This window comes from Sorghum bicolor, chromosome 8 (assembly GCF_000003195.3).
Source record: "Sorghum bicolor cultivar BTx623 chromosome 8, Sorghum_bicolor_NCBIv3, whole genome shotgun sequence".
Lineage (NCBI taxonomy): Eukaryota > Viridiplantae > Streptophyta > Magnoliopsida > Poales > Poaceae > Sorghum > Sorghum bicolor.
In genome coordinates this window covers 56071529-56096977 of record NC_012877.2, presented here as the reverse complement: position 1 = coordinate 56096977, position 25449 = coordinate 56071529, and the positions used below count along the sequence as shown (strand labels likewise).

General features: G+C 40.4%; 1 long non-coding RNA gene across 2 annotated transcripts; it reads left to right on the top strand.

Moving 5' to 3' along the window:
* LOC110437678 lies at positions 14109-24261 on the top strand. Of its 2 annotated transcripts, none has more exons than XR_002455595.1 (4): positions 14109-14446; positions 16572-16626; positions 19294-19395; positions 24111-24261. It is a non-coding gene; the product is annotated as an uncharacterized LOC110437678 (long non-coding RNA). The 2 variants fall into 2 exon arrangements; XR_002455594.1 differs by lacking the exon at positions 14109-14446 and adding an exon at positions 15171-15243.

The window sequence follows — 25449 nt, the reverse complement described above, 5'->3', positions numbered from 1 at the left end:
GAATAAGACATATGGTCAAATAAGATGTCTCAAAAGTAAAAAATTTCATTTTTTTAGGATGGAGGGAGTATATAGATACACATTGTTCACTGAAGCATGTGATACTAGTAGTTGACCACAAACGTTTTTTTTTGATAAAGCTTCTTTCATTCCTTACATGTTTTTTTATATAAAAAAGCTGTAATGAAGCAAACATGGTTTGACATGTATTGCGTGAATTTTTGTCCAAGTTTATGTTGGCATTAAGTCATTATCTATCATATTTATATAAAAAATTAATTGCATAATTTGTCTATAATTTACGAGATGAATCTTTTAAGTCTAATTAGTCTATGATTGGATAATGATTGTCAAATACAAAAGAAAGTGCTACAGTAGCCAAATCCAAATTTTTTCACCAACTAAAGGCTTTTACGTGTATGCCATTATAAAAGTTGGTAATTACCTAAAAGCCTTTTAAAAAAGTTGAGTTCTCACAGGTGTCACTACTCAGAACTCTTTTGCCCTCTATACCATTTCCGTCAGATTCGTCTCTGACGGTATTAAACTGCACGTATAAAAAGTCGAAAATATCGTCATGTCTGAATATGCAATTAATTTTTTTGAGCATCTTAACGATCTCAAATAAAGAACTCAAAACTATAGATCTCACTAAGATCTAGAATATTTATATAAAAAATATTTTTAATTGATTCCGTATAAAAAATATGATTTTTTCTAAGACATATTTATCATATCAAATCATATTTTTTGTACATAATTAACGAAGACAATTTTTATGCAAAAAATATACTCCCTCCATCCCAATTTATAAGTCATTCAAAAATCTTGAAAAGTCAAAGCATCTCAAGTTTGACCGATATTATAAAAAAATAGAAAGATTTATGACAAAAAATAGATGTTAATATGAAAATATAACTAATAAAGAATCTAATGATCTATATTTAGTATCATAAATGTTGTTATGTTATCATATAAATTTGATCAAACTTGAGATGCTTTGACTCTTCAAGATTTTTGGAATGACTTACAGTTTGGAATGGAGGGAGTAGATATCGTCGAAATCTACAACTTTCTAGTTCTGAGTTTTTCATTTAAGGTCATTAAGATGCTAAAAAAATATTAATTACATATTCAAAACTAAGGGTATTTTTGACTTTTCGCCATGCAGTTTGATAAAACTAACGTGAAGGACAAAAAATTTAGAGTAGTCTCCCCGTCGTTGGCGGTGAGCATCTCGCACATCCCCTGTTCCTCTGATCTCTGCCGTGCTAAATCTGTTTTCTGTTGTTCTGTTCGCCTTGGGTTTTTTATTTGGATTTGTAGAGGAAGTAGGAGCTGCTACTCCTAATGAGGGTCACACATCAGCATCCCTATATTCTTCTTGTGCTGGCTCATGCCCGTTCAGGTCGGTAGACTCCACTCCAGTTTCGATTCAACATTGTTGCAATTAGAGATTTTGTTTACAGATTTCGAACATTGGTTTGGCCCTAATGGAGGTTGCTCCTCGTCCTCTATTGCTCTTCAGTAACCTACAGGCTTAAGTTTTAATAATTTGGCTTCTTTTCTCTGTGGTGTTAAAATGATGAAATCAATGTCAGGGCTTGTGTATTTGCATGGATTACTTGGAGAAGAATATTGACTGGCTTGAATAAATACTTAAGCCTCTTATCGAAGGCGAGTAATGAATACATCTCTGCATATCTTCAGTGACAATATCTGTAACAGTGTCATATCCCAAGAGGGCATCATCTGATGGAACTAGAATTAGAGTTAGAACTTTATTTCGAACTGTAGAACTGAGTTCCTAAACGGAGGTACACTAATTTTCTTCGACTCCAAAATGGAGCTTCCATTCCACTCATACTAGTGTCATCAATGTTTAAATGACAGGATGTGTTTTGTCAGATTTTAGTTGTTTGATCTGAAGCTCGTTTTTTCAGGAACTGTCGTCTTCCTCGCCGGATCCGTCATCTTCCTCCCCCAATCCGTCGTCTTCCTCGCCGGATCCGTCATCTTCCTCCCCCAATCCGTCGTCTTCCTCGCCGGATCTGACTCCGAGGTGGACAGAGAAGGATCTTTCGTCAACAATAGGTCCGTTCCCATCCACCCCCCTTGCTAGCTACGGTTTAGGGTTTAGGGTTTCTTGATGCCAAGGGCTTCACAACTGCTTTCGTCCTGAGCTACGGTTTCTTGATGCTTTTCTGTTGTGGTACTGCCGCTGCAAATGTTTGCTGGGTCCGCATGTTCTTCACTAGTCCAGTGCAGCGCAGTTCGTTACCCCTGACTACAGTGACGGAGCCAGAAAAAAATTATAGCTGGGCGAGTTCTAACATGAAGATGAACGAAAAAGCTTATGACACAAATCACACAGTATTCATCAACTACGATTGTAAAAAATATAGAAAAAACTAAAATCACAAAAGTTATTGTGAAAAAGACGGACGAACAATATAAGATGTTGCCTCAAATTTGCAAAATAAATTAAATAACTGGCAAAGCTGCTACCCCTGCCAAGTTCCGCTTCTCCTCCCTCCATCGTTCCTAGCGATGGCAGTGGGCGGACGAGCAGTGTGCCGCGCTGGCGCCTAGCAGCGGCCGGCGAGGGTGGCGGCGAGCGCGTGGCTGGTTCCTTGCAGCGGGCGGCGGAGTGAGCCACGGGCGGTGCCTGGCAATGGTGGCAGCATTTGCGTTAATACAGAATTGGTGGTTCGGGAAGCTAAGCATAAGAGCCAGACCGTGTTGCTGGATTGGAGATTTAGGGAGCCAAATTGGACCCTTGTTGGGCCCTTGGGCTAATCTTAACAAAAAAAAAGGCTTAGTTCCCACTACCTAGTAGAACTCGGCATCGTCTTCTTCGATACTCAGGCCTTGTTTAGGTGCCGGAATGAAAAAATTTCGGCTACTGTAGCATTTTCGTTTGTTTGTGGCAAATATTATTTAATTATAGACTAACTAGGTTCAAAAGATTCATCTTGTGATTTACAGGTAAACTGTGTAATTAGTTTTTGTTTTTAACTATATTTAATACTTCATGCATATACCGTAAGATTAAATGTGACGGAGAATCTTGAAAAGTTTTTGGTTTTTTGGTGAACTAAACAAGGCCTCAGTGCTTGCGGCTCGCTCTCGCTCGGCGCCAGTGGTCTTCTTGCGGCGGAGCGGCCTCTCCTCGGTAGCCCGATAGCCGAAGCTAAGGAAGAAGAGGGGGTTCGGGGGTCTTGGATTGGTAGCTGGGGCGGCCGCCCCACCCCGCCGCTAGGGTGGTTCCGTCATTGCCTGACTATCATCTGATTCATCGGGGTACTGTTGAATTTACAATCTGGCTTTAGATTAGCCTACGACTAGGTTCAGTTCGCCACAATAGAGGCCAATGAGTTTCATTCAGTTATATTCTTGTTTCTATGAAGGTTTTCCCGCTTCTCTATACTGTAAAAACTATAAACTTTGTATACTGTTGATGATCTTTAGTTCAGTGAAAGGGTGGTATTGTTTTGTGCTAGTAGTTAGTTACAAGTTGGAAACCTCTTATTCTGCCATCCATGTCAAATCAGTAAAACTGTCACAACATGTTATGCCAGTACGCCCAAGGTGGAACCAAATAAGAGCTATTCCATTGTGCAGGTGGAACCAAATCGTTTCATTAGGAGGTCGTACGTCCAAGGTGCCAATTGTATACAGTACTAGTGAAAATATTACTGCATTATACTCCATGTTAATGACTTGTAGAAATAAGGAACAGATTTGCATGCATGTCTAGATTATATACTCCATGTCAATGACTTGTATAAATAGCCAAACTGCATTGTATCAGTGCAACAGCATTTTCAGCAACCAAGGAGTGATTCATATGGAAAGGTTCATCTAAAAAACAAAAGGTTCATCTAAAAAGTGCATTATATCTAAACTACTATAATAAGTATAATGATATTCTGAAAACCATATACGATTATAATTAATGATGTTTTTCGAACGAACTTATATACACGATCAGAATGAACGACCTCCATATAAATTTGCATATACAAATTTAAAAGGTGTTATGATGACATCAAAGCTAAATAACAAAACTGTAGTATATGTGATGGTTGTGCTATTACCATGCCTTTCAATATATGTTCACCTAGGTGTTTAGCAGCTCCCCACATTATTTGCTCATCTGATTTTGGGATCCACCACTAAGTCAGAACTATTTCTACAAACAAAAAAAAGGATATGCTATTGCATTGGGCCTTCCAACACTAGATTTTTTTGGTACAAAATAATTACTAGAGATCTCTGGAACTCATGCTGTGAATGCGGTTTTTACCTGCGGGGAGGAGCTGTCGCCGGCGGGCAGGAGCTGTCGCCGGCGTCGCCGGCGGGCAGGAGCTGTCGCCGGCGTCGCCGGCGGGGAGGAGGCGTCGCCGGCGGGAAAGAGGCGTCGCCGGTGGGGACAGAGAGGAGCTCGGCCGGATGCAGAGATTGGGGAGGAGTGCGCTGGCGGGGGCGGAGAGGAGAGCGGCCGGCGGCGGTCTTCTTCCCAGCGCAGCGCAGAGGAGAGCGCGCAGCGCGAGAGCGGCGCGCGTGCGGACCAGATAGGACGAACGGGCGGCGGCGCGTGGTCAACGTGAAATCAATTTAATGCTCAAAAAAAAACATGAAATCAATTTATCCTATTCAAATAGACAAACAGATCTATGCTATTCAAAAACAAAAGCGTAGCTCAGTGGTTGTTTTTGAACTTGGGACTTGAGAGGTCTGCGGTTCAAGTCCTCCAACCAGCTGTCTTTTTTGCTCTGCTAAAAAAAAAGGCCACCTGGGCAACTAAAAAAAATCTTTATTTTTTTCCTTTCGCCAGCTTTATTTTTTCCTCTGCTAAAAAAAGCCCACCTCCGCAACTAAAAACACACTTTATTTTTTCTCTGCTCCAAAAAAAAAGTCCACCTCCGCAACTAAAAACTCAGCGCCTAAATGCCATGTTTGGATGATTCATCAGTGACGAAATGAAGTATCCGTCATAGATCTACCACTTAATTGCCAAAATATGTCAAAATAATCCATGACGCTGAGATCGTCATAGATAAATCACCTAATGAATGAAGAACATAATTCTATGATGACTCCTTATTCCGTCATAAAAATCTGTCATGTAAAGCACCATTTCTTGTAGTGTCATTTGTTTCCTTTGAAATTTAGGCTCTCATTTCCCTATAACTTGTATGGTTCGATAACTTGTAGATGAGCTCTTCTGATGACTCTTCATCTAGCGACAATTCAGCTCAGGTTGACGAGTTGAAGGATTTGGTTTCCGCAGCTGCACTTGTAACAAAATTGAAGTACTTGATACAAGTGCCCTGGTAATTCCTTATTGCCCCATACCAAAGCTTACTGGCAAGCAATGGGTGCAACAGATTCTGCATAACCCATCTGCTTGCAATGACAACCTTCACCTTTGTCGGTGCCGGCAAGGCGGGGGCGTGCCATGACATGGCGGTGCTATAGGATTGTCAGGGACATCCACGGTTCCCACATCCACCACCAGGTTCGTGCTGACTTGCCATGACAAGCTGCTTGTGTGTACCAAGTTTGTTTTTTTTCTGAAAAGCATGTGTTTACCAAGTTGGCTGTACATTGTGCTTAGTAATTTTTTTGTGGCTTCTATTGATATAGGTAGATATTACCTGGGAGATGCGGGATACAGGATACCTGGTGCCATTCGGTGGCGAAAGGTACCATAAGGATCACTTCAAGGGAGTATGTTTGGCCAGGTTAGGACGTGAAGAGAAATTTTAACTACATTCATGCCCACCTTCGCAATATTGTAGTAGTAGAACATAGATTTGGACGTTGAAAGAAAGGTTTGGTGTGCAGCAAGGGCTGAGCGGGCCGCGGCAAAGGTCTCGGCTGCAGCGGCGGCGCACGACGAAGCGCAATATGCAAGTCAACGAACAGATTATAAAGCTTTCTTCTCTATCTCTAGAGGATGCATGTCCAGGCCCACGGAAAAACGGTGATGGAAAAGAGACGACCATGTTCGCGGAAGAAGGGACCATTGAACTTGCACAGTTTATTATCAGTCATTATATAGTGTTGCTTTTCAACATAAGCATAAGCTAAATTTCAGCGTTCTATCTTGTTATTTTCATTATTCATACAATGCATCGACTCTTCTCTCTCCTTCATGATTAAATTAATTCATACATCAGTACTCCCTCGCTAAAAAAGTTTAACTGAGATATATACTGATCAAATACTAGTTTAAGTTTGATCAAATTTTTAGTGAACAGTGTTAATATTTATATTTCCAACTAGTTTTCACATAAAGATAAATTTTATAATTAATTTAAAAATACTTATTTTGTATTAAATATTGATATTTTTATAAATTAATTAAACTCTAAACCGTTTGACTCTTCAAAGAAAATGAGAATTGCATTTAAAAAAAACAGAACTAGTACAAATGATGTTTTGGTTTACTTTGGTCACTGCCTCGTAGGAGAAGTGAAGATGGCCTTAGGGCATGGAATCCGAGATGATGTATCAGGAAGGAGAAGCAATAAAGACGAATTAATCTTGAATAGGTGACTACTCCCCTCGTCTAAATATATACATGCCAGGCTATCTCCCGCGCCAAAACCGACTTTACCTGGCTATCAGTTCATAACATGCTATGCATACAAAGCCCTGTAATAGGTGACTACTCCCTCGGTATAAATATATACAAGAATATATTAATATTTAAAGTATATAATTATATGAACCATTGAATCTTTTTTATAATAAAATTATTTGAATGTACAAATCTAGCTAGTATTTTTTTTAAAAATCTAGTCAAACTTAAGAAAGTTTGATCAACATGAATAATACTGTAGTGACGCTTGTCTTTGCTCTTGCGCACATAATTTTATGATAACTTCTGTTGCAACCAAAAACAACCCTGTGTTACATTTGGGGCTCCTCTAAATTCACCTCTAATTAAGAAAGCTCACCGTCATTTGATGGGCTCTAGCTGGGTGGCCCCAATTTTCAAATGGATCTGGCAATCCTCTTGTGAGCCGAAACATAAGGTTTTTTTTGGCTACTCTTCCAGGACAGGCTTAGCACTCGTAATATTCTAAAAAGAAGACATATGCACCTCCTATAGCTGTGTTCTTTGTTCTCTGGATTCTGAAGAAACAGTTAGCCATCTGTTCCTGGAATGTGATCCGGCAAAAGCCTGTTGGAGTCTAATTGGTTTAACAATCATTAGTGAACCCGACCCATTCAGACGTTTTCAGAAGAAACGGTTAGCCATCTGTTCCTGGAATGTGATCTGGCAAAAGCCTGTTGGAGTCTAATTGGTTTAACAATCATTAGTGAACCCGACCCATTCAGACGTTTTCAGAGCCTCAAGTTGCAGCTTAGAGTCAAATTCTACATGGAAGTTATCATTATTATGTGTTGGAGTATCTGGACTGTGAGAAATGATGTCATCTTCAGAGGAATTGAAGCCTCCAGTCTTCGGGGATTAGAGATCTTCAAGCATACCTTTAGACGCCTTCTATGGAGAGCCAAGAAAAATTACTTCCCTGAAATTGAATTATGGCTAGAGCAAGTTGTGTAATTTCATTCATTTTCTTTGTCTCCTTTAGGTTTCTTGAAGATGTTTCTTTTCACCCTGCTCCCCTACCTTTCTTTTGTAATCTATTTGTAATCTTTTCTCTTAAATAAAATTCCAGTAGAGGCCTTGCTCCTCTCCTGTTCCCTCAAAAAAAAAAAAACCCCTGCGTGTACAGGAACAGAGAGAGCAGGTCTCCAAAATCAAAGCCATCTTCTTTGTTCATCCGATCGGTTGTCCTGGGAGAGTAGGCCTTCAAAACCAAAGCCATCTTCTATGTTTATATGCTTGGGTGAAGGCCACCAATCAGATTTTTGCAGAGCTTGATTTGGTGACTTCTTCCTGCTAGTTCCCGATGACTCCATTGGTGGTGATCGGCACTGCTATCATCAGCAAAAGTGGTCGACTAGCCGAAATGGCTCTGGTGCTGCTTGGTATGCTAGTGGAGCGACCTGCCTTCTATTTTCTATGTATGAATCCATGATTAGTCTCATGCATGGTTGTTAACTTGCTTACGATTAGATCACACATGCACCTTTCTGATGTCTCAAACATGTTGTTAATCTTTTTCTAGATTAAATTAGTGTTGAATGTCGCCTAATCTAACAATCCACCAAGAACCTGATACAGTAGCTGGCTTTGTGAACATGCTGAAACCAAACGTTTTTATGACACAATACAAGAGATGGTGTCACAAGTGTATGCTATGGGCATATATGGCCACCGTGCCTCTACGTCGTGCCGCTGCATGCCACCGTGTCAGCAGTGCCGTGCATGTCTTATCCATGCCATGGGCCAGGCCTTCAGCCTAAGGCACGGCACATGGGCTGGTTTTCCGTGCCGTGCCGCCTGTTGGCCATGGCCAAATTCGCCGTGCCGTGCCGGCCCATAGCCCGTCAGGCGATGAACATATCATTTTCACAAGTGTTTAAAGAACTTCTTTATTTTCACATCATTTTCATTATTTCATACAAGTTCCAGACTTCCAGAATGACCGAACAATAGAAGTGTAGAACATACAACACAGAGACAAGATTTTATGAAAATGATTATCAAAAGGAGCTATTGTGCAATGCCGCCTCATTAAAAACCTTTCTAGGTAAAATTCACCCTTGTGAGAAAGGAAAAGAGTATAACCAGCTCAAAGTTTCACAATCACAAGTCTTAGTTCTATCCTATTACAATAGCCAACATCAGTGGCAAATCAAGTGAGTTCACGACAGGAACCCTCAAATGTTCTTCTATCCTATTACAAAATCCCAATAGTGGCAACAAGAAGCAACAAATATTCATATTTCATGGTGAGTTGGTGACTCAAAGCCTGACAGCCATGACCAAAAGTATAAGTACCTACAAAATGGAACAAGTTTCAGCGATGAAACTTGAAGATGTAAAGATAAACAAGCTAAATGGAACAAGTTTTAGTGATGACTACCTCTCCTTTTCTAGAGGTTCTCTTCTTCTTCTATCTAGCACTAGCAGTACCACCGCTGCTGCTGTGTCGGTGGCGCTTTCGCTGCCTTCGCCTTCATCCAGGAACAAGTTGTATGTTGAATATCTCCTCCAGGTCGATGTCCTTAGGTGCATGCTGTTCATTTCTTGCTGCTTGGTCCCAGTCCTTCATGCAGGTGAGCATCTCCACATGCTTAGGCAACAAGCGCTGCCGCCGGTCTTCGAGTATCCTGGTTGTACAACTGAAAGAAGACTTAGAAGACACAGATACAGGAACAAACATGATATCGCGAGCCATTATCGATAAGATAGGATAGGTTAGCTTGTGTTCATGCCACCACAGTAGTATGTCGTCGTCGTTCTCGATCTCTAGCTCCTCCTCGGGCTTGTCGTGCTCGCCGTCGGCACGGTGGTTGTACACATCCGCAGCCACTGGCATCGTCACCATGGCCGATGGAGGGGAGAGGCCGGATCTGGCCCCTACCTGCAACTCTAGCATTGTCCCTCGATGGTGGACATGGGCGCTTTGGCGGCCTTGCCATGGCACCTCCAGAGGAAGAGGACACAGCGTTAGACATGAAAGACCTGCGAAGAAGATGAAGAACAAGAACAGAAGCAAGAGTCAGAGGAGTGACAGAGTGAGATAGCTCAAGAGTCAAGAGTCTAGATTCTAGGGTTAGGGTTTTGACTCACCTACGCTAGAGCCCAATGCTGGAGAAGAGGCCAGGGAGCCAAGATCCAACAAGAGGATGACACAGACCCTATTAGAACGACAGCAAGCGGCGGCGGAAGGATAGACAATCAGATAGACTCAAATGGTACAATGGTACACCGATGGAGAGAGGGAGGGAAAGGAGCGAGGTTATCGGAGCAGGGCCAGCGAGCTCAAGGCGACCGATAGTGGCGGATCAAGATTGAGATCTAGATGTTGCGTGTGTGAGGCAAGGATGAGGATGCTGGATGTGATGCGACATGGCGGGGTGGGGGAAATGAGGTTAGGGTTAGGGTTGAGAGGGCACACCGGTGGGGCGACGTTATGTATAGAGCGGTCGGGGCTGGCGAGGTGCTTGGGCTGGGCCGAATTAGCCATTAGAGGCATTAGGCTGCTCTTTGTGCCGCATTTTGGCCGTGCCGTGCCTATGCTGTGTCATGGGCCGGGTTGGCGGCCCAGGCACGACACTGGGCCTTAGACCGTGCCGGCATGGGCACGGTGGCCACCCGGCCGTGCCATGTTAGTGCCGGGCCAAAAGGCCATGCCAAAGGCCCGCGGGCCGCATGGCCAGATATAGCTATGGGTTTTGGTGTTTAATGACCAACAACACGTCATGGGGCTACTAGGGATGATGATTGAGGTACTTTGGTGTATGCAAAACTAACGGTAAATGCAAGAGACAATGATTTATATTGGTTCAGGCCTTGCATTGGATTGTTGTATATGGTGTGTGTACAAGGGTATGTCCTTGCCTCTCTTTATATAGTCCAAAGGGTAGGTACACTAATCTAGTCTTAGTCGATTATAATAGAGGAGTTCTAGTTCTATTACAGAGACTAACTTTCTTAGTAATTCTATTAGATCGATCCCTCCTAGCTTGGAGATCACGCCATCTTGTTTCGTATCTTGAAGCAGACCATGAGCGAGCCCAGACCCATGGAAAGGAGTCAGCCCTGTGGGGAATCTTTGGGACCTTGATTCGTTAATGACTGATTACTATGTATTGCTATTTTGTTGCTGAACCTAGATCGGTAGGACCGCATACTCCTAAAAAGGATCATACATTCCATGATGCTGATAGTATGTTCAATGGGGAAATAATTAGCATGCTTCGGACAATATAGTTGATGCATACAGGTGGATGCCTACTGGAAAGAAAATGTGGGATGCAGTTGAGGCCAAATTTAGAGTTTCAGATGATGGCAACGAGTTATATGTCATGGAGCAGTTCCATGACTACAAAATGGTTGATGGCTATTCTGTAGTAGAACAAACTCATGCGATACAAATACTAGCAAAAGAGTTTGAGAATTATTACATTTTATTGCATTATTGCTAAGCTACTATAAACTTCTTTCTTTCCTTCATTTTAGCAAATGACTAAGTTGGCGATGTACTTTATTTAAATTTCATAGAAGAGTTGATACAAGCCTACTACTTCTTTCTTTCCTTTTGTTTTAGCAAGTCAATAAAAATAGGAGGATTTAGATCATTTTCCTTCTGTTAGATTTTTGTAGGTCTTGCTAGAGGAGACTTTTCATGTCACAGTAGAGGAACAAGTTGCCATGTTCATTCATTGTGTTGGGCAACGTTGGTCAAACAGATCAATTGTTTTTTAGTTCATTAGGTCATGTGAAACTGCTAATAGGTATTTCCATCAGTTTGTGGTGTGCTGAGGAACTTGGCTGTGTGCTTAATTTGGTTGTGTTGGTGACTGATGGCTTAGGATGGTCATAGATGGATGTGTGCTCATTTTGGCTGTTGTGGTACTGATCCCAGTCTGGCTAGCTACTGATTTTGTAATTATTATTTTAATCCAAACCTCCTTGGCTTAAACCTCCTATATTGTAATTAATATTGTAATCTAAACCTCCTTGGCTTGTAATATTGTTCAAACATATGTCAGCTGTTACTTTTGTTGTTGTTGAAATATGATTGTTCTGTGACAAATGGGTGGTTAGGACTAATGGCATTGAGGAGTGTTTCACTCATATGTGGCTGCAAACAAAACAGATGCCACAACCTTTTTGCTATGTTTTTGTGACAGTAATCCAAACAACAGCCACAGTTATCTTGCCAAACCTTAGTCACTAGCCAAATAGTCTCTTTTTGCCACAAATTATGGCAAGCCATAGATGTGCCTGGTACTTAAGGTTAGGCATGATAATCTGTGGCTGGCATCCAAACATGCCCTATGTGGCGACAACCTGGTTACTGATGGCGATGAACTGACAACACCTCCCTCAAATGTAGCGAAGGCGGTATCCTACACATCTTGAAGTCACCCTATGCGCTTGAACTCATCCTCAAGATCCAATAATGAGGTGGTCCACACATTGAGTGGGTGAGGGCGGCTAAAGGCTGTGTGGTAGCACTACACATGCAAAGGGTGGCGGATGAGCATTGGGCATGCGAGGTTTAGTTTTCCCATGCGCACTGGCAAGCGCAAAGCCACAGACACCGACGACAAAGAGATGATGTCAGGCGCTAAGTCACTCTGCGCACGAAAAACCGAGAATCAAGAACTGAACCAAAATTACCTGGAACCGAACCAAAAAATTTGATTCCTGTTTGGTTCCTATTTCTTAGGTACCGAAATTACCGAGGTAAATTCGGTTCTGTACCTCGGTCCTCGGTAAACTGAAGTACCGAATGTTTACCGAAACTGAGTACTAAGTATGGTTGTATGGATCTTTTGTGGACAACTATATTATGTATTTGTGGTTATATACTCCTATAGTGTTGTGGATTTTTATAAATATGATTTTAGTACTCTTATTCTATATGAGATCATGTTGAATTTTTGTCAAAATTGCCTATTAAACATGATGTTACATGCTGCTGAAATATGTTCAGTAATTTTGGTAAATACCGAAACTTCTCGGTACCGTGTTTTTCTAGGTTTGAACAGTACCTATTTTATCAGGAAATAAATTTGTATGGGTACCGAAAGTACCGAACCGATCGGTTTGATAATACCAAACTCCCAGTCTGAGCACTAAGGGCCAACGCGAAATGGGCTGTTATGGGGGCCCTTTGCCCAAAAGACATAACATGGGCAATATGACAGTACGACTGACTTAACTATTACTCAGATATACTACTGCAAACGGTAGTCCGCGCCACGCATCTAGGCGAAATGAACACCTGTCTTTTGTTGCATGGTGGAGTTGTTAGTCTCTATGCTCCTCTACCTTCCTCTATCTAACCATGGGTTTGTTTGACCGCACTTATATTTACCACAATTCACGTATGTAATAATAGATTAAAGTAAAAATTAGTTAATTTATTACCCCAATACGTATGACTTGATAGAGAAGAAAAACAAGGCTTCCTGCGATGGCTTTAGGGGTCTATAGCCCTATGCCTCGCAGGCGCAAGCAAGAGCAAGTACAACCTAACACTGTATGAGTACAAGTCACCAGGCAGGCAAGCACCAGCAACATCCAGATGGCGGAGCCACCTATCAAAAGAGAGCCACGACGCGTCGTTCAATGATCGGCAACAACGGCCTGCAATCTTGAAGAAATGTCTTTATTTGCATTCTAGAAATTTTAGTAGATGACAAACAAGAAAGGAAATATTTTCTACCGGTCAATAGTAAAGAAAAAAAATTAACGACAAAAAATAAGGAGCTACTCTTAACAACATCATTTCAATAATCAATAATATAAATAAAGATTTTTCTCCCCACCTTGCACGGCAAATGTTGCCTCTTGTGTGTGTGTGTGTGTAGAGCTAGAAGTACCCTACTCTTGCTGAGAAGGAAAAATGTAGGAGTATAGCCCAATTGCACATGTGCCTTTTAGCGAGTCTCTAGTGCAACCCAAATTCAAGGTCATGTGTCTCCTTATTAGGTTTATTAAAATTCACTCCCTCCTTGCGCCGGAGAATTCAGAGCATTGGTGGGGCACCTCCGCGTGCCAACAAATGTCACTACATATTTTTACAAAAAAACCTTTAACTTTTAGAGAATCAACACGCCGTCCAACACTTCGGTGGTGAGCCCCTATCCCAACCCGAACCCTAGGTCCTAATTCATTCCCCTTTGTCCTTCTTATCGCCGCCCTACACTGCTTCCCTTGTGTGCCTCTTGGCGCTGCCATCGCTCGAGCACTCAATACACATGAGCTTGACATCGTTCGGGGCTAGCGCTAGCCTCCCTCGTCCCTATTGAAGACGACGACCAATATGGAGAGCCCAAATATGGCGGCGCAGGCGTACTACAGCCCCTTTGAGGTGCCATTGGTAACCCTAGGACCATTTCTCTCTCCCTTCTCTCTTACACTTATCTCAGATCCATATCTCACCTTCACTTTTCTCTTTTAGATCCAGTGAGCTTTCAAATAGGTGGAGCTCGTCAGCCTCCACCACATACATACTCATTGGCCATGAGGCTCCCATGACCAGGAGGCTGGGCTCCCCACTTGAGATGTGAGGCTTCATCTTACCTTCATCCAGATCTGGCTACCACCACCTCCTCCCCTTCTTGATCTACCTCCAGATCTGGCTGGCATGTTCCTCTCTCGATTTGGCATGACATAGACAAGTTTTTCTTGCTTGTTCGGAGGTTCATGAGGAGACCACTAGTGAGTCTCTTTTCAGTTGATGGGATCTGCGGTGGTGGTTGCAGGCAAACCCCCTAGTACATCCTTCTCATGATCATTGCAGGCCCTCCGCCCTATCTTGAACTCATCAGCCAGGTATGCGCCACTCATCATGCATGCTATGTATTGCTGGTCCATCCATCGATCTTAAGTTCCATCGAAGTGAGGTCTTTAGTGAATGTTTTCTTATTTTTGGCCATACAAGTAGAATTAAGCATACATTTCTTGCTTAGATCGTACACCTGTCGTTCCTTATTTTTATGTTTAGGTAGTTCTTCAATGTTGTTAGAGGATCATCCTGCCCTGGTCTTGTTTCTGGCTTTTGTCAAGTTTATCCAATAACAAGGCATCAGTGGTCGATCCCAACCCCTTTGCTCCCTGATGATCTTTGGTTCTATCGATTTCAACCCTCAATTGATAAAAGTGATTGCAATACACCATGTTGTATATGGGGTTGTAATCAATAAGTAATAAAAATAGGTTTGCAGCTCTATCAGTGGTATACCCCTTTGTTAGTTATCTTAACCTTGCATTTTTTTACACTTAACCTTGTGTTGATAAGATGCATTTCTCTCTATAAATCATCAAAAGATAACATAGGCCACCTAATTGTTGCATTTTAAGAAATAAGTGGTTTACCTTATATGGAGATGATGACAAGAAGATAAAATATACTGCAAAGATGTTCCAACCAAATACTAATTTGTTGCTTGGATGTTTTAAGAAGCATATATATATTGTAGCGTGCATATTACCTAATACTACATAGTTTATAATTCACACATTATTTTTGGATGTGCAAGTTCAGAAAAGGTTTGGGGTGCTTATTAGGAAAGGAATGGCTGACTGCATCCGCGTCCTTCAAGACCCACATGGCTACATGATTAATGAATGTATGTCAATTTTGACATGTGATAATTAGAATGCAATAACTACTTTTTGGTAATACTTGATTTAATGATAATTAAAAGAAAACTTCTACTAGTTACTAAATAATTAATTTATCACTATATAAATAGTCTTGAAGTTTTTTCTCAAAAAACACAGGAGATCTATGCCTCATTATATTAAGAAGAAAAAGGAGGGTAAAGAACCAAAAACACTTACACCAAAAACGCAACACACAAACACACTCACACAACTATAGCAGTGCAACACACCTTAGAAAAACAAGAGGCCAACAAAACAGCACTATGGACTAACTGCCAGGGATGGGGCAGACAAGAGGGATAATCATCAAGGCCCAGCTGAGTCCACAGCCGACGCTCATCTCCAGCCATGATTAAAGATCTAGCAACACTTGGAGCCGACCCATCGAAAACACAACAATTATGACCATTCCAGAGAATCCATGCCCCAAGAATGATTATGCAAATCCATCTCATTCTTAAGGCCGAGCCAAGGGTTTTTAAGTATGAAATTCGTAGGCCCCCAAGCTCAATTGGTAGACAAACCTTCACCCATGCTACTAGACAATGACCCCCCTGCATTCTTGTGACCACGCCAAAGAAAGGCACGTCATCTCTTGTCAATTGCTTTGATAACCCATGTTGGAAGATCGACCGCCATGACAATGTAGATAAGCATACTAGTAAGCACAAATTGAACCTATACCCTTCTTCCTGCCTTTGTCATCAAGTCCGCCTTCCATCCTAACAATTGATCAGCAATGCGGTTAATAATAGGCTGCACTTGATCCTTAGTTAGCTTTTTTTAAGGAAAGAGGCAAGCCAAGGTATTTGCATGGAAAATCAGAGAGAGCACAAGGTAAACAGTCTTGAAATGAAACTATTTGAGAAAATTGCATCTATAATCATGCTGATGTTGTTCATAAAATTCTTGTTTTACTCTAGTGGCTATTTTTGTGAAGTTTTGATTCCACTAGAAGCATAGACCTCTCTAGATTAGATGGATTATTCTTAAGTTTTTGAAGATAATATTTTAATAGATCAAATGCAGTGGATGCATATGAAAAGCAAATCATGAGTTTTTCCTGCAGGCTACATAACTATCAATTTAGAAGTACTGTTATGCATAATGGATAATAATTTTTATATTTAGTTACTTTTTGTAAAACTGTGTCTAAACTCCTGAATAAATTTGTCAATTGATGAATTATTTGGTTAACATTACTATGCTTTTGTCTCACTCTCCTAGAAGTATCTTTATCTCTCATGTGTTCTGTATATATTGTGTTATTAATGTCCACTTATTTGGACAGGTGCAACTTCTCCTTAAGAAATTTGTGGTGCCATCATGTGGGTCGATTAGGACAGGTGTGTCTCGTTTTGAACATGTCTTCTTTTGCTGCTGTGCACAAGCAAATTGATAGGATTTGTTTTTAAAATCTAATCTCTGATACATACTCTCTCCATTCTAATTATAAGACTTTGGCTTTTCTAGACACATAGCTTTTGTTGTACACTTAGATTAGTAAAAGCAAAGTATTTAGAAAAACTAAAATGTCTTAAAATTTACAATGGAGGGAGTATCCTTTAGGTGCCATGCAAATTAATATATATTAAATCTAGAGTGTGCAATCAGGAAAGGAAAAAAATTATTCATGCATTTTAATGCTGCCATCCATTTTTTGAGCTTCTACTCTATTGATAAAATGTCATATTTTGAGCCTATTGATGCTCATTGTCAATTGTGCATATACATAGGCAAGGTCTGAGCTAGGATTTGGGCATAGAGGGAAGGGGGGGCGCTCAAATCATCAACAATCATGTATGATGAATTGCACACACAACAATAGCATACATAAACAAGAAAATCTTTATGTTACATTACAAAATAAAGCTTAAACTATAAAAAAGAACATTCAATATCTCACAAAAAAGAAACAAAATTAATTTGCGTTAGGTCTACAAATTTCACTCTTTCGATCTAAGTCTTTGGAAAAGAAAGAATCACAGTAATAATAGGAACAAAGGATATAAAGAAGATAACAGGAATACAAAATCCCAAATAGTATAGAAGCCCAATCTAACTCTTAAGCCAAAAAAAGATTCAGTAATAACAGGAACAAAGGTGATAAGGAAGATAACAGGAAGAGTAATCCCAAATAATATAGATGCCATTAAAGACCAATTTGGAGGGATAGCAAACTAGCAAAGCATTAATTACATTTAACTAGGTAATTAGAGTGTGTACTGTGGAGATGAAGAACTAGACACTTGGTAGGCAATAACAAAAAGAATGAAAGAGAGGATAAGAAAATAAAAGAATGATAGTTAATTATGTAAGATGCTATTAGAGATTAATATGAAGAGATGAGAAGAGGTTAAAGCAAAAGTTAAATAGCTGTAACACCCTAGAAGAAAACAATGACAAACACCTTCTGGAGTATTAGCACACTAGGAACATAACATTAGAGAGAATAGAAGCATTACTGATCATATAGATTATACAATAAAAGGAGAGACTTTACTGATAGCAAAAAAAAAACAATTTCAAACATTAACCATAAGTTACATCGCAGAAGGATAGAAGAAAGATCCAACTATGACCATCATAAAAATAACAACACACATGCTTATTGTGGTGTATATCAACAAAGTGTGCACTCGTGTTGCTACTTCCATCCCGCCAAGTATCCTTGAAACAATGTACCTGAGATGGGGGAAACAAGCGTATTAGGTTTAAGGAAAACCTCAATAAGAAAATTTAACAATGCTATTCAACTCAAAGTTTGATTAAGCATTAAATTCAAATAACATGGTAATAAATACATCAGTTGCTTCATAACTATACTTCATAATCCAAATGCAAATGATGCAATGCAAAGCATGACTTCAGTTCTACCCACACATCGCAAGGAGAGGGAGCAAGGGCTGCAACCACATTGCTCATTTCAACGTGCGTTGTTGTACAGATATTTACCACACCCATTTAGCTACAATTTCTTCAAATGCATATCAACGGGGAGAGTGCAAATGCAAATGTTGCAATGTATGCACTTCATGTACTTCATATCCAATAGTATTACAAAAGATATGAAATCATATACTTGAAAGTAAAGAAAACAACTTCAAATTTCATATTGTATGGCTAGTGTGAGATAATAAAAATTTAGTGGTGGCAATTCAAACAACAAAGCCAAAGCATGTGGACCAGAGTGCCATGTTTACTTGCCTTTACCGAAGCTCATGAGTGAGAGCTAAACACAATCCCATGGAGCACCATCTGATCACAAGCAAAACTCAGTACCATCACCATCATACAAACAACACATTGCACAACAGAGCGTCCTAAACCCGCTGTTCAAGCATCTACCGTTTTGCTACTGTTCATGATAGCTGCACTGCCCCTTCTCTTATTTTAACATAAACAGGACAACAATATTATAAAATTCATAACTATAGATATTCTCATCCAAAATATGTGTTAAATAACAATATGGAAAGATTATGAAAAACACTGCAACTTTTGTTTGGATCAAAGGTTCAAATTCTTCCATTACAGTGGCAAAAAACTTACTAGATCTATAACTGTCTTGTCACTGAAAAATAGACTTCTTAAAACGATCATATCTTCCAAACTACATGGGCTCTAAGGATGATCTTGGTGTCAAAATAAAAGGTATTAAAGTCCTCTACAGCTTTGTAGTCTACAGTTAAAAATTTATTAAGGCCATTAAGATTCTTTAAAACAATGAACAGAAACTACACAGTTTGACAGAAATTTAGAACGTGGACAAGAGTAATTTTGAGAATTTCGGGAATTACTTCAACTAAATCTTCTCTAATTAGATGTTTCGATCAATAAAACTTGATCTAAATAAGTGGATTAGGATTTGGCATCTCATCTAGGGCAACCGCACTGAGCACGGTGACCACCCCTGGTGATCTGCTCATTCCTTCCGTTCTCTTCTCCACCTCACAATGATTTACATTGCTATGACTGAATCATCGTGCTGATCTATGTCACATATATGGTAGCCATGATGGACAGCAAGGGAACAAGAAATTTGAGAGGAAAATGGGGAGAGAAGATGATGCCTAACCAAAAACCAAGGTAGAACAGTACTTTGGACGACAGAGGTAAGCACTAAGCCCTCTCTTCTTCTCCCTTTTCCATTTTTTTCATGCATGTAGAGGGTGGCTGCTAGGGCTTCGGAGGGCGGAACTGGTCAGCCTTGATATTAGGTCACGGTGGGGGGAAAGAAAGAAAAAAAAAGAAAAAGCCCACACGCATACCATGACAGCACTCGGACACAAGGATAAGGGGAAAAATGCACGCTGATGGCCCCAAAAGGAGCTGGTCATGGCAATAACAAATTGAATTGGTAATTCTGTACCTGCTTTGCCCTATTTGGCAGGGCTTCTCTAGTGGCTTCAGGTGCTGTTTGAAGTCATTTTCTGCCAAACGGGTAAAATAAAATGGCTCTACCGATGAAGCCCCTAAAAACGTGTTCTCATAGAGTTTTGGGGTGCGAAGGAGCCAAAAATAGTGACTTCTCCCGGCTTCACCTCGGCCTACATGACGCTTTGTGAGAGCATATTTTAAGGAAGAAGCTGTTTTGCCAAACGATTTACCAAAATAGCTCCAGCTCCACCGGAGCTATTCATGGAGCTAAACCCCTAAAAAACAGCTTCACTGGTGAAGTGGAGCCATGCCAAACAGATCCTTTGTCTCCCTCTGAACACTCGATTACTCTCCCTATTTCATTCTTCTCCATCTTCGGCCTCTTCCCCCCTCTTCTTCTCCAACTCCGGCGGGCTTAGAAGGAGCTCAGGGGAAGGCAACCTAGCCAGGCAGTGGAGATGGTAGGAGGACGACGTTAGGGGTTCGGGTGGCGGAAGTGGCAGGCAGGCTAGGTCAGGGTGGCGGCGCCCATGGCCATGGCCATGTCGGGAGGCGAGAGGGGAAGAAAGAGGCCGCCGTGGGCACGGTAGGGTCTCGCTAGTGGCTGTGGAGCTCCGGTAAGAGCCGACCGTGCCACGGCAGGGTGGTGGGCGTTGGGCGGTGGCGGTGCATCGGGAGGAGGAAGAATATGGTGAAGAAAAAAAATCAAGTGTTCGGACACTCAAGCGTGACATAGACAGACTCAATTGAATTGGTCAAATACTGTGCCTGATGGGTACTGTAGCATTCAACCGTTCCTAATTACATCTAGCAATTGATATGACTCTATCATACGATCTAATGTTAGTGCGACTAGATAGCCAAATGAAAAGCATTCGACGAGCTCAGCGCATTGGTGGTCTCTGTTCATCCATCCAAGTAACGGATCCGAAAGTCAAATTTTGGCCTCTCTTTAAAGCCGGTCAACCTTCATCGCTAAACAAAAATAGTCATTCCATCTTAAAACCTCATATTTATACCATTTATTCTCGGGTGTTACAATAACATTATTAACTAGCTAATTGGAACATTGAATAGCAAATTAAGTGGTACATTATGGGGGGTGGAGGGGTATAGGAATGTTGGGGGTTGCCAGGCCCCCTCAGCACCCCTTCCCCGCCACTGTACATAGGTTCCCCTTTGATTCAATAGATAGGAACCTAGGATAGCAATTAAGTCTTAAATAAATTGTGTTAGATCATAAGAAATGAAGTGCTTTTAATAAATAAACCTCTAGTTCAATTCCCATGTCACAAAGTTCTCATAATTTCTGAATTTTCTGAACAAATTTATGAATGGTTGACTGTTTGGTCCATAAGTGTTAATCCACTTAACCAGTTGGACCAAATAAATATATCTCAGATATCTACATAAAATTTCCTACAACTTTTGTTTAGACATCTCCGGCCAGTACTGACTCCAACTAAGTCGAAACTAATCGAAAATGTTTCCACACTGAAAAGCGCTAACCGAACAGGACAGCAAGCATTGTTTTAATCATTGCTCCTAAAACGATTATCTGATTCGAGTGCAACCAGTGTCATTGGAAAGATAAACATGATGGCTATCTCTTTTGTTTCAGCACACTATTGAAATGATGCACCATTTAATCCCAGGAATTCGTCGGATATTCACCTTAATTCATACGTACATTGAAATCCATCTAACTTAATTAATTCCATTCACGAAATTGAGCATAGTAATGATATTACCCTTGCAGATAAGGTCACGAATTTGAGAAGAAATTTTTGGATTTGGCCAATCCCTAGCTATTTCCGATTCTTGTTTTCTGCTCTCTTTTCCTTGCCTTCTCCCTTTTTCCGATTCTTGTTTTCCCCTTCTGGTAATGTGGCTTGATTGCTTCCTGGCAGCAAAACATGGAGCAGCAGCAATATACAGAAATTAAGGGGGTGTTTAGTTCCAAAAAAAATGTAAAATGCCAACTACTTTGGAATGATGGAATGCAAAATGCCAAAATTTTCAGAGTCATGTTTGGTTCCATCCAAAATACATAATTTATTGCCCTCATGAGGGCCTCTAGAGGCTCTTTTGAGTTTTTTTTGCCTCTTGAGACCAAAATCCAAAATGGAGAATAATCACTTTTTTGCCAAAATTTTTGCATGATGTTTAGTTCCATTTTGCAAAATGATGAATCAAAATCCAATTTTTTTTAAAATAGAAGGGGGAACTAAACACCCCCTAAAGAAAGATATTACAGGATCTGTAGCTAGTGAGTAAGGAGGCAGCTAGAGCTAATCTTGCTAACCTGGAGCTCACCTGATTGCACGGAGAAGACTGCGATATATAGCAGCCTGTGGTGCCGCTGCCCCAAGGAATAGGAACAGGATCATGCTAGGCGGCGGCGGTGGCCTACGTGCTAGGCGCTAGGCGGTGGCTCACGGTGAGGAGGAGATTAGAGAGGAACATGAGTTGGCCTTTCTTGCTAAATTGAATATAAAACAAGCTCTAAGACATATCCAACGATCTACATTTAACAGCTCATAAGAAATTCATGTAACATCCAAAGAAACATGTTAGTAGTGATTCGTTTCGACGAGATCTACACAAACATGATGTCCAATCATTCATACGACTTACACAGTTAGAAAAAAAAATCAAAATCCTCCCCTCTTTATGCCACCCGGTCAACATATTAATTTTACGAAACTCAGGGTGTTACATATTTTATGTTGATGGTTAAAATAAGTGATCAAATGTAGAATTGGTGGACCAAATAAACCTAAGTTCAAAGACTTGGTTTCTTATAAATACTAGATTTGTTTGGTAGTTGATGTTTTACTTGAGCCTCATGGGTTGTTTATAGGGGGGGTACATGATTTGGAGGGAAATTAGGAACCTCTCCAAGAGATAAGGAAGGCTAATATTATAGGATTACAATGGGTCCTAAACTAACATCCCCTTGTGGTCATAATAGGAGCATCATATAGATGGTGAGATTGGAGAGAATCTGACGGTTATAAGCTGGCAAGGTGACATCCCCCTTAATCATAAAGTTTGATGTCTATTGTGGTTAGAGTGGAAACTGAAAAGGTTGTTCAAGCAAGATGGTAGCCCTCTTCGAAAGAACTTGACATAGTTTAGCATGAGGTAAGCAAGTAGCAATGTTGTGAAAGCTGTTCATAGGATTGTCATGGTTGATGTGGTTGTTGAGGTTGTCCAACATTAAGTAGTGGCACAAGACCATATGAATGAAGTGACAAGATAGTGACATTTGAGGTCATCTCCTAGAGATCCATGAACTCAAGCCATGACACGTAGGTCAAAAAAAGGATGATGCCGATGTAATGCCAACATGAGAGTTTCAGGTGCATGAAAATGACACGTGGTGGGTGACTCAATCTAATCTTTGAAGAAAAATACAAAAGTGATGCCATCAGTGACGTGAGCCCTAGGTATGGGCAGTGCTAGCCCCATTGAAGACCCTCATGGTGGTCTCCTAGGGACACACTAGACACGGACGATATGTAGACAGTGGGCAGTTGGCGACACGTGTAGAACTAGGGTACGGTGCAATAGGCAATAGGAGAATATGGTTTGTTGCCTTTGTATCAAATATATGGAATTTTGAATCCAAAGTGCATATGCATATAGAAATTTTAAAATTACTATAAAATTTTGAAACACACACACGCACGCACGCTCGCACACACACACGCACACGCACACGCACACACGCACGCGCACATACGCATGCATGCACACACACACACACACATGCATGCGCACACGCGCGCGCGCGCACACACACACACACACACACACACACACACACACACACACACTTTAACTCAACTGTTGTGGTGTGTTTTCGCTTGCTAGAAGTCAATAGTTAGGCAAGGCGAAGATAGGGGAGAAGGAGTGCAACTTGATTTTACCGAAGGGACACGGAATACTTGATGGGCATGTTTGCTAACCGTGCCACCATGGACAACTACTAGAACACCACTGGAAAATACAAAGGTGATTTTCAATTAATTAGATAGATGCTACTTCTGGAGGTGGTGGAACTAGAGTTGGTGGGCAAGAAACCACATGTATTCTACATATGTGCAAGGCCCCAAGGGGATCCAAGACAAACTTAGTGATGCATGGATTCCTCCTTGAGAGAAAATGCAAACACAACAATGCCAGCCATCACTTCAATGTCAACGTACGACGCTTGATCTTCTTGAAGAACATTTCTCATATAGTTATGTATACTTGTGTTGGAAACTACTTCAAATTTTAATTTGTGTTAAGAATCTTTAATGTATGGATTATTTTTGGTTTTATATATGTACATGACACACACAACAATAGGTTGCTCGAGTAGAGGCTAAACATGGCATACAACTTAGACAACAACAGTGGTGCCCTTATCACAAATAGCTTACCCCACTGCAACAAACAGCTTCTATGATGCAGGGTTCAAATTAACATCTCAAGTTGCCATGATATCATGCAAAAAGTAAAATGGGGTCAGATTATGTGCATGAGTTCTGGAGGGTTCTACCAAGATCACCAAAATATGTTTATGAAAATAGGGAGAAGAAGGAAAGAAACTGGTGCTGCGACTAGTAAGTTCTTTCTTGTTTCACTATTATATCATTAATTATTCATAGTGCAATAGCTCCTCTAGAGTTGTTCTAGAGGTTTGTCCAAGAATGCAGTAGTACCATTGGATCACTGAACATATTTAGTTTAATTGTAACAAACTGTAGTCATGGGCTATTAGCTACCTTATGTTATTCAACTATGCTACACTTGTCTGAATTCCAATTAGCATTTGTTTGCTTTGATGTCTTTTGAAGGTATGATCATGGTAATGTCCATGGTGACTTTGATTACATTTTTGGTGACATCCCTCCTATATTCGATAATAACCAGAATAATACAAATCTATCTCTAACCCCTCTTCAAATGCCAAAGTTTTAAGGAAGGATTCCAGTACAATAGTAAAATTAAGTTTCTTGTTGTCCTTTGTCATAATTTCTCCTTTTTGTTCCTAGGTGGAAACATAATGAACTGGATATGAGAGTACTAACTTATTGTTGAATTACTCTATAAAAACTGACTATTTGTGGTATGCCTGAAAAGATTGTGACTGCATACCAATCTATGCTTGGTAAACATTTTGAAGACACAACTTTGAACAAATGTAAGTGTACTTCCCACTCAAAAAATATAAGAGTACTGTTAGTGTTCTAGTGAAGATAAATAAATATATCAATAATGCTTGTACCAAATGTAAGGATTTATCTTGCTCACTAGTTTTTAACATTGCTGATATATTAGTTACTGACAAAGAAAATTTTACATAAATCTTATCTATTTTGATTTTTTCCATGCATGGTGTTTCATAAGGTGATCAACCTGCACCATCACTGATTTCTCATCTTCAAGGATAGGAAACATCCTTGAAGCATGGCAATATATACAACTTGAAAGTGTAGATGTGGTGAGGATATCCCTGATCAATCAATTAAAAGAAGTTTTCATCGAACAGGTCATGAGCTAGCACACTTTTTGTTATCTTCCAAATGTTCCATCTTAGTTACATGTGCCTCACACAATTCAAAATTGTCTTTCTTGTTTTAGTAACAAGTGTCAAAGTCAAAATTGTGATGCTTACATTTGTGTGTAGGGACATCTACTATTACTAAATTTTCCAATCTATGCTTGATTAACATTTTGTTGAAGACACAACTTTGAACGAATGTAATAATATAGAGTAGTTGTGTCATCTAGTG